This window comes from Schistocerca serialis, chromosome 11, assembly GCF_023864345.2.
Source record: "Schistocerca serialis cubense isolate TAMUIC-IGC-003099 chromosome 11, iqSchSeri2.2, whole genome shotgun sequence".
NCBI classification, from domain to species: Eukaryota; Metazoa; Arthropoda; class Insecta; order Orthoptera; family Acrididae; genus Schistocerca; species Schistocerca serialis.
This window is the reverse complement of record NC_064648.1, coordinates 93475903-93491563: the sequence shown is the minus strand read 5'-3', so window position 1 is coordinate 93491563 and position 15661 is coordinate 93475903. Positions and strand designations below refer to the sequence as shown.

Genomic DNA, 15661 nt, shown 5'->3' with positions numbered 1-15661 from the left:
GCTCTGTCACATATTGGTGTGGATCCAATTGATTCTGTTAGCAGATGGGATTATACTAGGTACAGCCTTCGCCTCAGATAGAAACTCAATGGTAAACTGGCTGGGCTAGTAGCAGGGGACTTAAATGGGGGGTCACTCTTATGAGTGGCAAAACATCAGTGCTTACTGGTGTCACAGCAGCACATTTTTTTAGGACAGGAAAGTCAGAAAGAAATAGTTTTAAGAGAAGTTAGGATGGAAATAGACCTTCAGTTTAAGAAAGACACTGCATCCGCACAAACAGCTGTTGGTAAAAAATTTTCAGCAATCAGCAGAAATTTTTATTTCCAACCACTTACAAAGGGCTGACAGATAAAAACTGAACGCCCATCACAATGGGACCATGCAATGGTTCCATTCAAAAGTAATCACCTCACAAATCAAGACATCTATATATATACTAAGATGGTATCTGTTCTTTCAGACATGTCCGAAAGAACAGATACCATCGGTGACCATGCAGCTCGTTAGAATAAAATTATAATGAAATGAACACCCTTAGCTGCTTACAGGCATTGACATACGTCAACGAGGACAGATGAAAATGTGTGCCCCGACCGGGACTCAGACCCAGGATCTCCTGCTTACATGGCAGACGCTCTGTCCATCTGAGCCACTGAGGACACAGAGGATAGTGTGACTATAGGGATTTATCTCTGGCACGTCTCCTGCGAAACCCACATTCTCAAAGTATTGTCCCACACTACATTTGTAGTGCCCCCACCCATTATACTCATTTCTCGCGGTGCATTGCCTATTCCTGTAAGAGTTCGGCCACTGTTTGTGCATTTGCACAGAAGAAGAAGATGGTCAAGTGGCCGGTGAGCCTTAACTTCTTCTGTGCGAATGCACAAACAGTGCCAGAACTCTTACGGGAATCGGCAGCGCATCGCGAGTAATGAGTATAATGGGCGGGGGCACTACGAATGTAGTGCGGGACAATATGTTGAGAATGTGGGTTTCGTGGGAGGTGTGCCAGAGATAAATCCCTGTAGTCACACTATCCTCTGTGTCCTCGGTGGCTCAGATGGATAGAGCGTCTGCCATGTAAGCAGGAGGTCCCGGGTTTGAGTCCCGGTCGGGGCACACATTTTCATCTGTCCCCGTTGACGTATGTTGATGCCTGTAAGTAGCTAAGGGTGTTCATTTCATTGTAATTTCAAGACATCTATCACATTGGCACAAAAGATCATCAATTCACGTTTCACAGAACACAGTCGGCTGCTGACATATCCACAACCTCACCCTCTTGCACTTCCTAGGCTGACTGAAACTGATGTCCACACGTATTTCTTCAGGTCATCAAAGATGTGAAAATCACAGAGTCAATTCAGAGAACCATAGCCTTCATCTGATTGGAGGTGTGGGGGTGGGTGTTATCGTGCAATAGGATGATTCGATCAGACAGCATTCCTCGATATTTTGATGTTATAGCACGTCACAGTTTTGCCAGAGTGTCTTTCTGGCATTGCACATTGATTGTGGTTCCACACTTGAGGAACTCGACAAGCAGAGGAGCAGGGGAGTTGAAGGAGGAGGTTATCGTGACCTTACTGGAAATTGTGTGAACAGCTTTGGATTTCTTAGGCAAGGGAGACGTGGGATCTTTCCGCTGTCTGTTTTACAATTTGCCCTCTGGCTGGAATCAACCTGTTGCACAATTATGCCTGCCGCCACACCACCAATCGGACCAAAGCTGTGCCTCAACAATTTGGTTGGGAAATACTGCAACATCCTGAATACAGTCTGAACCTTTTGCCGTAAGATTTTTACATCTTTGGCAATGCCTTAACAAGTTTGGTGATTACTTTTGAATGGAACCATTCCACGCGTTCAGTTTTCGGATCCCTTATATATTTAAGTCATCATATATTTGAGTACTAACAACTAAAATTAATGAACTACAGTACTTATCTGCCTTGGTGAATAAAAGACATCAAATCATCTGACATAATTTACCTCTATGAACATTATATGCCCACTGATACATAAGTGATAAGTATAACAGGATTTAGATTAGTCTCTTGCTTCTGTAGAGCAGAAATGGAAACAGAAGGAGCTGCTGCATTCATCAGGAATTGTCATCTGCCTAAAGCAGCTTGTGGAAGCATGCAGGACAGAACTAGAATTTCATAATAAATCATTTATAATGGTAAGGTTGTACTGAATGCCACTGGGTAATTTTAATCTGTTCATAGATCACATTGATGTTATATAGGCCTATGTAACAGCAATAAAAAAAGACAAATAGTGATTCTGATAACTTTAATGTAGATTATCTTAAAGACTTGTCCAGTACGGATTTATCAGTTAGTAACACTATCATTCACGTAATCCATACTGTCAACTTCAAAAATAGGGTAGCTAATTGCTCAAACACAGCTATTGATAACAATGCACTATTAATATTATCTGCAGGGTCATTTATATACAACAGGAACAGCAAGGTCCCAACACGATTTCCGCACATCTGAAGATACTTCTACATCTGACAATAAAATTCTATGACTTCTCTACCAAAAAGTCCTCAATCCAGTCATAAATTTCACTCGACACCCCATAAGATCGTAGTTTTGATAATAAGCATAGGTGAGTTACTGAGTCAAATGCTTTTCAGAAATGAAGCAACACAGCATCTTCCTGACACCCTTGATCCAAAGCTTTCAGTAGGTCGTGGGAGTAAAGAGTGAGTTGGGTTTCACATGACTCATGTTTTCGGAATACATGGTGGTTGGCAGTGAGGAGATCATTCTGTTCAAGATGCCTCATTATGTTAGCGTTCAGACTATGTTCTAATATTCTACAACAGATCAGTGTGTGGGATATCGGACAGTAGTTTTGTGGTACACTTCTACTACCCTTCCCGTATACATGTGTGACCTGTGCTTTTTTCCAAGAACTGAGCGAGGATTTTTGTTCGAGGGATCTGCGATATATGAAAGTTAGACGAGAGGCCAACTCGGATGCGAGTGCAGTCAGACCTGCAGCGAGAAAGAGAGGAGACGAGGATGAAGGGAAAGATGTCAGAGAGAGTAGCTCAGGGATAAAGTACACTGCCAGCTTCAGTGCAGAAATGACACTGGCACAGTTAAAAGTAAAGATAGATTAGAAGGAAGAGGAATGAATAGTACAATTAGGAACTATGACAGTATAAGGGGTGGACAGAAAGAGGGCAGGTAGGTAAGAGAGTGAAGGTGGACAATAAAAGGAGAGAAAAGCTTAGTGAAACAAAATGAGGAGGAGGGATGTGTTAATGAAGATTAAGATCAGGATAGGATGGTGTCGAAATGTGAGGATGTCACAGATGGGCAGCTCCAAACTATGGAGTCCAGGAAAACAGTACCAGGTGGGAACTGGAGGGGGGAGAGGGGGGGGGGGGGAGGGAGATCCAAATGGCCTGTGTTGTGTAGCACCCTTGAATCATGTGGTGGAGTATATTGAGCAACTGGGTACTGGATGTCCCAAAGGCAGAAAGTTCTTCCATGCACATTTGTATGCTCCACCAGTTTAGTGATGGTCAGGTATGTATATAACACAGTGCAGTGGACACAAGTTAATTGATAAACAACATGCACGGTTTTGCAAGTTGATCTGCCTTTGATATTGTAGGATTTACTAATGGTGAAACTGGAGTAGGTGGTGGTCGGTTGGTGCACGGAGAAGGATTTACACTATGACAATCCCAATGGCAGGAACACTGGAGTGTGGGTAATGGTTTGGGAATGTCATATAGTCTGACTAGGATGGTACGGAGATTAGGAGGGTGTTAGAAGGTGACACTGGTTGGTGCGAGAAAGATATAAGGGAGAGAGGATCCCATTTCAGGGCTCAACTTGAAAAAGTTGTAGCTGTGGCCTCATAAAGTAATACCCGATATTTGAGGCTGACTGCTGAATGAATCCACTGCTCCCAAAGTACATTTTCCACAAGGTCCATGACGATAAGATGTGAGATATTAGGACTTGTATTGACATTTTTAGGCAGTTGTTTTTTCCTCACTCTTTTTTGCTAGTGGATTAGTACAGGAAATTACTAGTATGGTAGAAGTTACCCTCTGTCGTGCTCTGTGCAGTGATTTGAGCAATGTGTATGTAGATGTAGAAAATATAGAATCATTTGAGGCCCGGGTGGTCCTGGGCACAAAGAGGGGTCCGTCAGCACTCTTTTGTGATTGAGAACTGCATTAACGAGAGGGAGAGAGTATGAAATTGGCCAGAAGATTTGTTTGTGAATAAAATCTGTGAGATAGCTGTAGTTGAGGACAGTCAGAGAGAGACTGTCAGTGTCAGTGTATGTGTTGAGGGATTTTGTGTTGTTGTTGTTGTTGTTGTTGTTGTTGTTGTTGTGGTCTTCAGTCCTGAGACTGGTTTGATGCAGCTCCTCATGCTACTCTATCCTGTGCAAGCTTCTTCATCTCCCAGTACCTACTGCAGCCTACATCCTTCTGAATCTGCTTAGTGTATTCATCTCTTGGTCTCCCTCTACGATTTTTACCCTCCACGCTGCCCTCCAGTACTAAATTGGTGATCCCTTGATGTTTCAGAACATGTCCTACCAACCGATCCCTTCTTCTAGTCAAGTTGTGCCACAAGCTCCTCATCTCCCCAATTCTATTCAGTACCTCCTCATTAGCTATGTGATCTACCCATCCAATTTTCAACATTCTTCTGTAGCACCACATTTAGAAAGCTTCTATTCTGTTCTTGTCTAAACTATTTATCGTCCACGTTTCACTTCCATACATGGCTACACTCCACACAAATACTTTAAGAAATGACTTCCTGACATTTAAATCTATACTCAATGTTAACAAATTTTTCTTCTTCAGGATCGGTTTCCTTGCCATTGCCAGTCTACATTCTATATCCTCTCTACTTCGACCTTCATCAGTTATTTTGCTCCCCAAATAGCAAAACTCCCTTAGTACTTTAAGTGTCTCATTTGCTAATCTAATTCCCTCAGCATCACCCTACTTAATTCAATTACATTCCATTATCCTCGTTTTGCTTTTGTTGGTGTTCATCTTATACCCTCCTTTCAAGACACTGCCCATTCCGTTCACCTGCTCTTCCAAGTCCCTTTCTGTCTCTGACAGAATTACAATGTCATCAGCGAACCTCGAAGTTTTTATTTCTTCTCCTTGGATTTTGATACCTACTCCAAACTTTTCTTTTGTTTCCTTTACTGCTTGCTCAATATACAGATTGAATAACATCGGGGATAGGCTACAACCCTGTCTCACTCCCTTCTCAACCACTGCATCCCTTTCATACCACTCGACTCTTATAACTGCCATCTGTTTTCTGTACAAATTGTAAATAGCCTTTTGCTCCCTGTATTTTACCCCTGCCACCTTCAGAATTTGAAAGAAAGTATTCCAATCAACATTGTCAAAAGTTCCTCTAAGTCTGCAAATGCTAGAAACGTAGGTTTGCATTTCCTTAATCTTTCTTCTAATATAAGTCATAGGGTCAGTATTGCCTCACGTGTTCAAACATTTCTACGGAATCCAATTTTGTGGTGGAGCAGATATTTTTGCTGCAGATGTGAGTGTTTATCAGAGATGAGAGTATTGCCACCAGTGCCCCAGGGAAGTGTAATCAGACTGCTGTTGTTTTCTATATACATAAATGATGTGGCGGACAGGAGGGGCATCAATCTGCTGTTGTCTGCTGATGATGCTGCAGTGTATAGTAAAGTGTAAAAGCTGAATGACTGCATGAAGCTTCAAGATGACTTAGACGAAATTTCAATTTGGTGTGATGAATGGCGGCTAGCTCTAAATGTGGAAACATGTAGGTTAATGAGGATGAGTAGGAAGAACAAACCTGTAATGGTCAGATACAGTATTACTAGTGACCTGCTTGATACACTCCAGTCAGTTAAATATCTGGTCATAATGTTGCAAAGCAATATGAAATGGAATGGGCATATAAGGTTTGTGGTAGGGAAGGCGAATGGTCAACTTCAGATTATTGGGAAAATTTTAGGAAAGAGTGATTCACCTGTGAAGGAAATCACATACAGGATGCTGGTGTGACCTATTCTTGAGTATTATTCAAGTGTTTGGGACCTGTACTAGGTCAGATTGAAGGAAGACATTGAAGAAATTCAGAGATGGTCTTCTGGATTTGTTACTGGTAGGTTGGAACAACACGTAAGTGCTACGGTGATGCTTTGGGAACTCAAATGGGAATCCCTGGAGGGAAGGCAGCATTCTTTTCGAGAAATACTATTGTGAAAATTTAGAGAACTTGCATTTGAGACTGAGTGCCGAATGGTTCTACTGCCAGCAACATACATTGCGTGTTAGGACCAAAGATATAAGATATGAGAAATTAGGGCTCCTACAAAGGCGTACAGACAGTCATTTTTCCCTTGCTCTATTTGTGAGTGAAACAGGAAACAAAATGATTAGCAGTGGTACAGTGTACCCACCACCACACACCATATGGTGGCTTGTGGAGTATCTCTCTAGATGTAGATGCAGATGCCTGGGTTGTAGGGAAGGAAGCATTTGATGTAGACGGGGTGGTAGCTTTCATAAAGTGTAGGTATTGTTGGTTTTATATGGACTGAGGTTTGGATGTGAGCTTCAGTGAGGCAGAAGTCAGCATGAAAGGAATTTGCTTTGGGTTTGAAAAAAGACCAGGTGAATTTGATTTGGGAAAATTAGTTAAGTTTTTGCAGGAAGAGGAGGAGAAATTGTTCTTCACCACGAGTCCAGACCACAAAGATGTTGTCGGTGAATCTGTATCAAACCGGGGGGGGGGGGGGGGGGAAGCTTATAGGTCTTGGGGAATGCATCTTTCATGCACCCATGAAATGGTTGTCGTAGGAATGGGGTGCCCTGGTCCCCATGGCTTTGCCTCTGGTTTGTTTGCAGGTCTGGTCCTCAAACGTGAAGTAGTTATGGGTAGGGCCGGAGCTGGCTTGTGTGACAATAAAGGAAGTTTTAGAAAGACTTTCAGGCAACTGTTGGAAGAGGTGGCATTCTAGGACAGAGAGACCATGTGTATGTGGGTATTAGTGTAAAGCAAAGTTGTGTTGATGGTACATAACAAGGATAGCACACTGTGGGAGAGCATTGGAAATAATTTGGACACATTCCAGGTGGTGATTGGTGTAGGAGTTGGACACAACTATTGAGGTATTTGAGCAATTAGAAACACAGATTCTTAAGATGGTGAGAGGTTTTGTTCAAGTTTATGGCTGGCTTCAAGGAGAACCACACTGAGTGTGTTAGCACATTAAGGGGCTGAGAGGTAGGGTTTTCAAGAGAGAAAGCAGCTGTCGGGAATGGCAGTTTGGGAGGCAGTTTATTTGTCAAGGGCAAGGTGGGTAAGGAGTACAGATTTTTCAGTCTGGAATATAAGGAGGGAATGGTAGAATAAAGGGCCACATCCAAAGATGGGTCTTGGCCTTTGGGAACAGAAACAAAGGTTAAGCATGTTGGGAATGTGCGTTTCGCGGGGAGCATGCAAGGGATAAGTGCCTGCAGGTGCACTATTCTCTGTGCCCTCGGTGGCTCAGATGCATAGAGCGTCTGCCGTGTAAGCAGGAGATCCCGGGTTCGAGTCCCAGTTGGGGCACACATTTTCAACATGTCCCCAATGAAGTATATCAACGCCTGGTTACAGCTAGGGTGTCCATTTAATTATCATTTCGTTCTAGCAAAGCTGCATGGTCATCTACGGTAACTGTTCTTTCGGGAACAGATACTACCGTCATATATAGTTAAAAAATATGGCTTCCCGGCCATTGACCTTCTTGTGTGAACGCACACACTATGCCCGAACTTGTACGGGACTTGGTAGATTAATCTGCCACGAGTAATGAGAATGATGGGCGAACATCTATTAGGCGCACTACGAATGTAGTGGTGTGGACATGTTGGGAATGTGCATCTCACAGGGAGCATGCAAGGGATAAGTGCCTGCAGGTGCACTATACTCTGTGCCCTCGGTGGCTCAGATGCATAGAGCATCTGCCATGTAAGGAGGAGGTCCCGGGTTCGAGTCCCAGTCAATGCACACATTTTCAACATGTCCCCAATGAAGTATACCAACGTCTGGTTGCAGCTAGGGTTTCCATTTAATTATCACTTGATTGTGGAATTAATCAAGCCTTAAAAAGGAGTAATTTTGCTGTAGTGTTTCTAGAACAGTTTTGACATCTTGTGCTGAGTTTGAGAGCGTTATCTTTATGAACAATCAGTAAATCACTCAGAGCATATTTCCTGACGGACTTAAATACGCTGTCACACCAATCTAGAAACTGGACAAACACAGAAAATCACTTTTAATTACAGAACTATATCACTCCTTTCAGGCTTTTCAAAAGTGATTGAGAAAGTGGCATGTGATAGAATACGGACTCAATTAACTGAAGAGAATTTGTTAACTGCCTCCCAGTTTGGCGTTTATAAAGGATTATCCACACACAAAGCAATACAAGGCCTCTGAAATAAAGTCTTAGCTAGCGGAGCTAAACAAGAAAAAAATCTTATTGTCATATTCTGTGAGCCAACCAAACCCTTTGATTGTGTGGAACGCAAAGTTATACTTTGCAAAATAAAGCATTACAGCATTAATGGTGTCTCTCTTGCATGGATGGGACCTTACCTTCATGACAGGAACAGACTGTACCTCAGGCTTGAAAATAACTTCAGAATGGAGGAACATAACACATGGAGTGCCACAATGATTGGTACTAGGCCTGCTCTTGTTTCTAACCTACAAACACTGATCAGCCAGACCATTATGACCACCTGCCGAATGGCTGGTTGGTACCACATCTGCACACACAAGTCACCTAATTCCTGTAAGGGGGGTGATGAGCTCTGATGCCAGTTTCAGTCACATCCCAGATGGGTTTGGTCGGGTTCACATCTCGAGAGTTGGGGGGCCAGCACATCAATTGGGACTCGCCACTGTATTCCTTGAAACACTCGATCACACTCTTTTCATTGTGACATGGTGCATTATCTTGCTGAAAAATGCCACTGCCATCAGGAAACATGAACATCATGAACTATGTGGTCTGCAACGAGTGTACAATACTCCTTGGCCCTCATGGTGCCTTCCACAAGCTCCAATGGACCCATGGATGTTTACATGAAAGTTCCCCAGAGCACAATGTAGTTGCCACCAGCTTGTATCTATCCTGAAGTATGGGTGTCAAGGAGCTGTTCCCTAAAAGACTGGGACTCATCACACTGTGCAATGCTCTTCCACTACCCCAACGTCCAGTGCTGATGGTCACGAGTCCATTTCAGTCGTAGTTACCGACATTATAATGTTAACATTGGCACTTGCCAGGGTCTTCAGCTGCAGAGGCCCTTCGTTAGGAGTGTTCCGTCTTCTGTGTGTTCAGACACACTTGTACTCTACTCAGATTAATGTCCGATGGCACAAGTTGCTACCTGTCCTGTTTTACGAGTCTACTCAGCCTACAATGTCCAACATCTGTAGTGAGCGGTGGCTACCCAACCCTCTGACATCTAGACTTGGTTCCACCTCGGTTTCGCCATGTGTTGAAGACACTAATCACAGCACTCCTTGAACACCTGACAAGTTGTGCTGTTTCCGAAATGCTCGTGCCAAGCCTCCGGGCCGTTACAGTCTGCCCTCGCCCAATCTCAGATAGATCATGTACCTTCCCCATTGTACACACAGACAGCATGCTCACCGATACAACATATACCGTGCATGTGCTGGACTATGTTATTCCTCGGCAGGTGACACTGCTATCACCTTGACGGATTTATATTTATAGTAGGTCGATGGTTTAGTTCTGTATCATTTTTTTATGGTACAATCTACATCCCCCAAAATATTGTTCAAGCTTTTAGTAAGGGTTCGAAGTTTTTTTAATAACCCAATAGTCCAAAATACTGTGAGTTGCTTTCATGCTATGCCCCCAACCACGGCCGCCTGTATTAGAGGCCGGAGGACTGAAATGTGGCAACGTTACGTTAAGGTCTACCGCATGGCTGTGACTATAAGGTACCGAACGGAAGCAGTTGTTTACATACTTTAAAGGTGTCTGTTTTATCCGAAATTACAGTGTAATTACGCTATACTGGACTTATAGCAAGTAGTCGTGACTACAGTTGAAGATATAACACAATGTAAGTATACAATTCTGTGAAGTTTGCAGTGTTTTTACATGTATATGTGCAAGTGTGCTACGTGAACAACTTTCGTCTACACAATTGCAAGAAAAGTTCTACTATATTCTAGATACAATTTGAAAATAAAGTTTTGAATTCATAAGTTTAGTATCAGAATCTTCTCCTAAGTGATTTTGTGTTAATAGTATGAATATTTCTACACATTTGATTCTGTTTGTAGACTTCTGTTTCGTGATATCCAAGCAGTAGAAAAAAACCAGTCCACTCAAATTCTCATTTGCTATTTTTACATAATAGTATTTTGATTTAAGATGTTAGCAATTAATGCATCATTCTATTTGCAGATGCCAGAAAAATGTTGTGTTCCTGGTTGCAACAGCAACTACAAATCCAGCAAGGAAGAGGGTTACATCTCAGTGTTCAGATTCCCTACTGAAGAGGAAAACAGAAAACGGTGGACAAGAAATATCCCCAGAAAGGACTGGACTCCATCAAATAGAAGTGTCGTTTGCATTAAACATTTTGAAGAATGTGATGTATCAAGAGTGGAGATTTACAAGGACTCTGATGGGAACTGTCACGAGTTTCCTCGTCAAAGGCCATTGCTTTTACCAGAAGCTGTGCCAAAAATATTCCCTGGGTTACCATCGTATTTAAATAAGGTGCAGCCTCCAAGAAGGTGTGACCCAGAAATAAGAAGGAAGCGTGCACGCCATGAAGAGGAGGAGAAGAATGAAGCCATGCTAAATGAGGACATTATTGCAAATTTTCAATGTTTGTGTGCTGAGTACCAGGATAGAATAAACAGTGTAGGAAAGTGGAGTGTTAGTGTTAAAGAGAACAAGATATTCTTTTATACTATAGATTTTTCTGAAGACATTCCTCAGGTCAGAGCGAGTATGGAAATTAATGACAAACTCATTTCAAGTGTGTGTGTGAATGGTTTCATTCTGTCACATGAGCAGCTCAGCTGGATTTTACCTTCCTCACTTAGAGTAACCAGATGGTCACAAATTGAAAATATTTTGAGTAGAGTTATCAACTGTGATAGCTACACACCCACCTTTAGTTCTCTTTTAAATGAATTAAAGAATATTGTAAAGAAACTTACTCTGCATTGAGAAGCTAATCCAAATTGCTGTGCCACACTCTTGTTTCTGTTGGAACAGATAGATTTGTTGGCAATGAATAAGCGGACATATTCGGTTGATATGATGATGCATGCATTTATCATCCACAACCAATCTCCAGCATGCTATGCAGCACTCCGGTCAAGTGGATTGCTTACCTTACCACATGTGAAACACATTCAGCAGCTATCATCTTCACTGAAGATTTGTCCAACCAATAAATCACAAAATGCCCATTTTCTTAAAATTGTTGTGGATAAATTAGATGAGAGAGAAAAATTTGTAATTCTGCAAGTGGATGAAATTTATGTTAAGCCATGTATTCAGTTTAAAGGGGGGAAACTCCATGGATATGCAGAAAATAATGCCCCATCTGAGGCAAGAACTGTACTTGCCTTTCTCACATCATCTTTATATGGCAGTTTCAAAGAAGTTGTTCATTTGGTTCCTGTCAAACAGTTGTCAGGCTCAGATCTCCATAAATTAACACTTAATGTGTTGCAGTTTCTTTCCTCATGTGGTCTGACTGTTGTTGTTATTATATCTGATAACAACAGAATTAATAGGAATATGTTTTCACTATTGGTAAAAAATTCCAGCAGTCCATATTCCTTTCTGTCATGTGGTTCCCCTGTATTTGTAATGTTTGACACAGTTCATTTGTTAAAAAGTATTAGGAACAACTGGTTGAACCAGAGGGACAGTGACAGAACATTTAAATTTCCCCATTTTGACTCAACAGCCAATGATCTGCTAATGCTCGACCAGCTTTTGAAATTAGCTCCTCGGTTGACTCACAAGTCAGTGTATCCCAGTAGCTTAGAAAGACAAAATGTCAGTCTTGTCTGCAATATTTTTAATGAGACAACACTTGCAGGCTTAAAAGCTGAATATGGTGAAATTTCAGGAACTGTACACTTTGTTGAAATCATTCTCCGTTGGTGGAATATTATTAATGTTAAGAACTGTACAAAGGGAATTCACAAACAAAATGAATTGTGTCTGCCTTTCACTAGTGCTTCTGATGACAGGCTTGAATTTCTTGACAAATTTTTAGCTTGGTTAGAGAGATGGAGGGCTTTGGACACTACCAGTTGTCTGACCACAGACACTCATCAGGCACTGTATCAGAGTACTTCTGTTATTTCAGAAGTTGTTGAATATTCTTTCAGTGGTGTAGGTGTGCAATATCTTCTCACGGGAAAACTACAAACTGATAATTTGGAATCAAGGTTTAGTAGGTATCGTCAATTATCGGGTGGAAACTATAACGTTTCTGTAACCCAGGTATTTGAATCTGAAAAGAAGTTGCGTATAATGAGTGTTTTGGGAATAAAGTCTGCAAAATATGGCCCAGTAAAATTTTCTCCAGAAATAATGAATGACAAGCATCTCAGATGTAATGTCTACACATGTTGACGTGAATCCGTTTGTTAGTGTTTTGAACTACATAGGCAATGAAACCGTTGATGTACACCAATCTGTGCTTCTGTATGTTTGTGGTTATGCAGCACACAAAACAACACAATTGCTCAGTTGTACAACATGCACTGATTTTGTTTTAGGCACACATACCACAGATAAATATTTTGATAACCTTGTCCGAAGTGGATTGACTGTGCCATCAGATATTGTTGTGGAACTTGGCACTTTTGTATATACAATTATGCAGCTTTTAATATCTGAAGAGTATGAAACAAAATTCTTCACTTGTCAAAATCAAAAGCAGTTACTACTCAATCTGGTTGGCCAAGGAGTTAAATCACATGTTTCTCTGCAAATATTTGTAACAGATTCATGTCTCTGTGGAAGGCCACTTACTGATATCTACAAAAAGCTGGTTTCCATTATGTGTAACATATTGTTAAATAATTATACCAAACTCCAAAATGATCATTTAATATGTTCCAAGGAGGAGGGAGTTAATAGAAAATTAAAAACATTACATAACTTTTGACACAAAATTATGAAATTTCTTTCTTACCCATAACCTCAGTCCTTAAATGCTTCGATTAGTACTGGTAAGAAGGAGGTGGCCACTATGAAATAAACTTTAATGCACTGATAAATTTCAGTCATGCTTCTTATGCAAATCCTACAGCAAGGTCCCCAGTTCATTCTGACTCAGAAAGATGTGTGAAAGTATTTAAATAGATTGTGTATCACCTATGATTTTAAAAGAAATCTAACATACCAATGAACAATACACAAAAAACGTTCGTTAAAAATTATTATTATTATGCCACCCTCATATATAAAGGTGTGAAAGATATGTTGCAGCTGCCAGAAACTTTTATATTAGTTTGTCATTTATATAGGAAGGAACATGACAATACATTTCAAATAACAGACTGAAATAATCGCAAGTCTGCAAATAATGTTACTAGGCACCTCACAAAATTGTTTGCTGAACTTGTATCTCCAAATCTCGGGTAAGAAACGTCATAGTATACTGCTATGAAGCACATGTGAGTTATTTAAAAGTTCATCGTTGCAAGGAAACGAGAATAAAATGCGTAATTCCGACATAAAGTCGGCGTAATACTGCGAGAAATTAGCTTTTCCAGGGTACTGTGTTATTTATAGGGCCCAAATCTACAAAAAAAGAAAGTGATTGCGTATTTATATCTGACACGTCGTCTGCAATCGGCGAAATCTAAACTTCAGTCTGACATGCGTAACCGAAACAGATTTTCGGGATTAGCAATGACTGATGCAGCAAATGGGCGATCGAAATAATTTGAAAAAAGCAGTCTCGATATAAAAAAATTCTCACTTCCATGTCAGTGAGAGAGTGATTTTCGATTAAGTAAAATGAAGATACAACAGGTTCACGTAATTTAAACGCCTTTAGAAATAGAATTAATGTTTGAAACAACTTAAAAAAAATAAATTTGTGATATTGAGGAGCGTGTAGTGATACTTTCGCGATTTTGATCTGCCTGCAGCTGTTGGGTAAAAAGCAATAATTTGGTTTTTGTCGCCAAAGCTACGTAGTACGTTGGTAGCTTTGGTCTCTGTTCATTTGTTTTAGTTATTCCGTAATAATATATGGAGCAATATGTTTGTTATTGGTTACAAACAAAAACAAATGAATAATAGTGTGGTAACGGGATTACTGTGTTCAGTCATGCCCGATTTGAATTCAAAAAACGTTACCGAAGATCTGCAGTTTTTGTACATTTTAATACATGGCTGTAAGTGGTTGTACGTCACTAGTGTACCGCTTTTGCTGTTAATCAAGGCCTGTGAACAAATAGTACAGTAACTTGAAGAATGAGCATGTAATGTGATGCAAGTATTTATCATCCTTGTTATTCGTTTATTTTTGAAACTATGTTAGGTACGTCACGTTACATTGAAAAATGCGTAAGCGTTGGCAGACAGACAGATGGTTTCAGTTTTGCCGTAATTGAAGCTCATAATATACATTTGAACTTCATCTCACTCATACCACTACTCTAACACTTCTTCCACTGCCTTAATTTTGTACCCAGCGTAGTCTATACTAGATCAGACAAATTTGATAAAGTTTTGGACCTTTATGTCCCAGTTGTCTCAGATTTTTTGAACATCTGGCCATACCCAGGTAGTTAACAAACACCGCGAATTCCAACAGCGTTTCCCTATGCTAGACTATTTTCTTCGAAATCGTGATAAACTGCGTGAATTCCCAAACCTTTTGAGAAATATTTCTGCATATAGCTCTATAACTATTGAAGCTAGATAGTTAACACTTGTCAGTTGAAAGCATGTGAACTATACGTTAATTACTGTCAGATTAAATTTTCCTTGCAAAAATTGAAGAAAAAATCTATTTGAAAATCTCAAAAACACACTTTTTATTTTTCTAAGAAAAATGTGTTGCTGCCGTATTTCTGTTTGCCTTTGATAAAATTTGAAGGTGAGGAGAGGATGAGTAGAAAGGGGAATTGATTTTTAAATGTACAAGTCTACTGCACTACATTGATTTTTCTTAAGTTACAAGGGATCATCAATAATGAGGAGTGGAAGTTTTGGTGTAGCTTCTATTCTACTTTTAGATGATAATTACGCTGTTATGTTATTGGAGAGATTTTTTTAGAAATTTGTGGTAAGGTCTTATGAGACCAAACTGCTGAGGTCATCGGTCCCTAATGTTATTAAGGGGCAATCAGTTTTCTTATGATACAGGATGACTCGCAAGTTCTCATAACCTATAATTTTGCTGAAAATTACTCATTTGTGCTTTGATGTATGAAATTCAGTCTTACCGGTGGACCGTCGGCCAATCCACAATGCATCCTTCGGTTGCATACTGCAATGAGGATAATACTGAATTCGGATACATGTATTACACATAGACATTTTAGAATGC

The 15661-nt window shown here is 40.5% G+C and overlaps 1 non-coding gene across 1 annotated transcript; it reads left to right on the top strand.

Annotated features, from left to right (window-relative positions):
* Window positions 1-1051: 1051 nt before the first annotated feature.
* On the top strand, window positions 1052-1125 carry Trnat-ugu (transfer RNA threonine (anticodon UGU)). The gene has a single exon. It is a non-coding gene; the product is annotated as a tRNA-Thr (tRNA).
* The last annotated feature ends 14536 nt before the right edge of the window (window positions 1126-15661 follow it).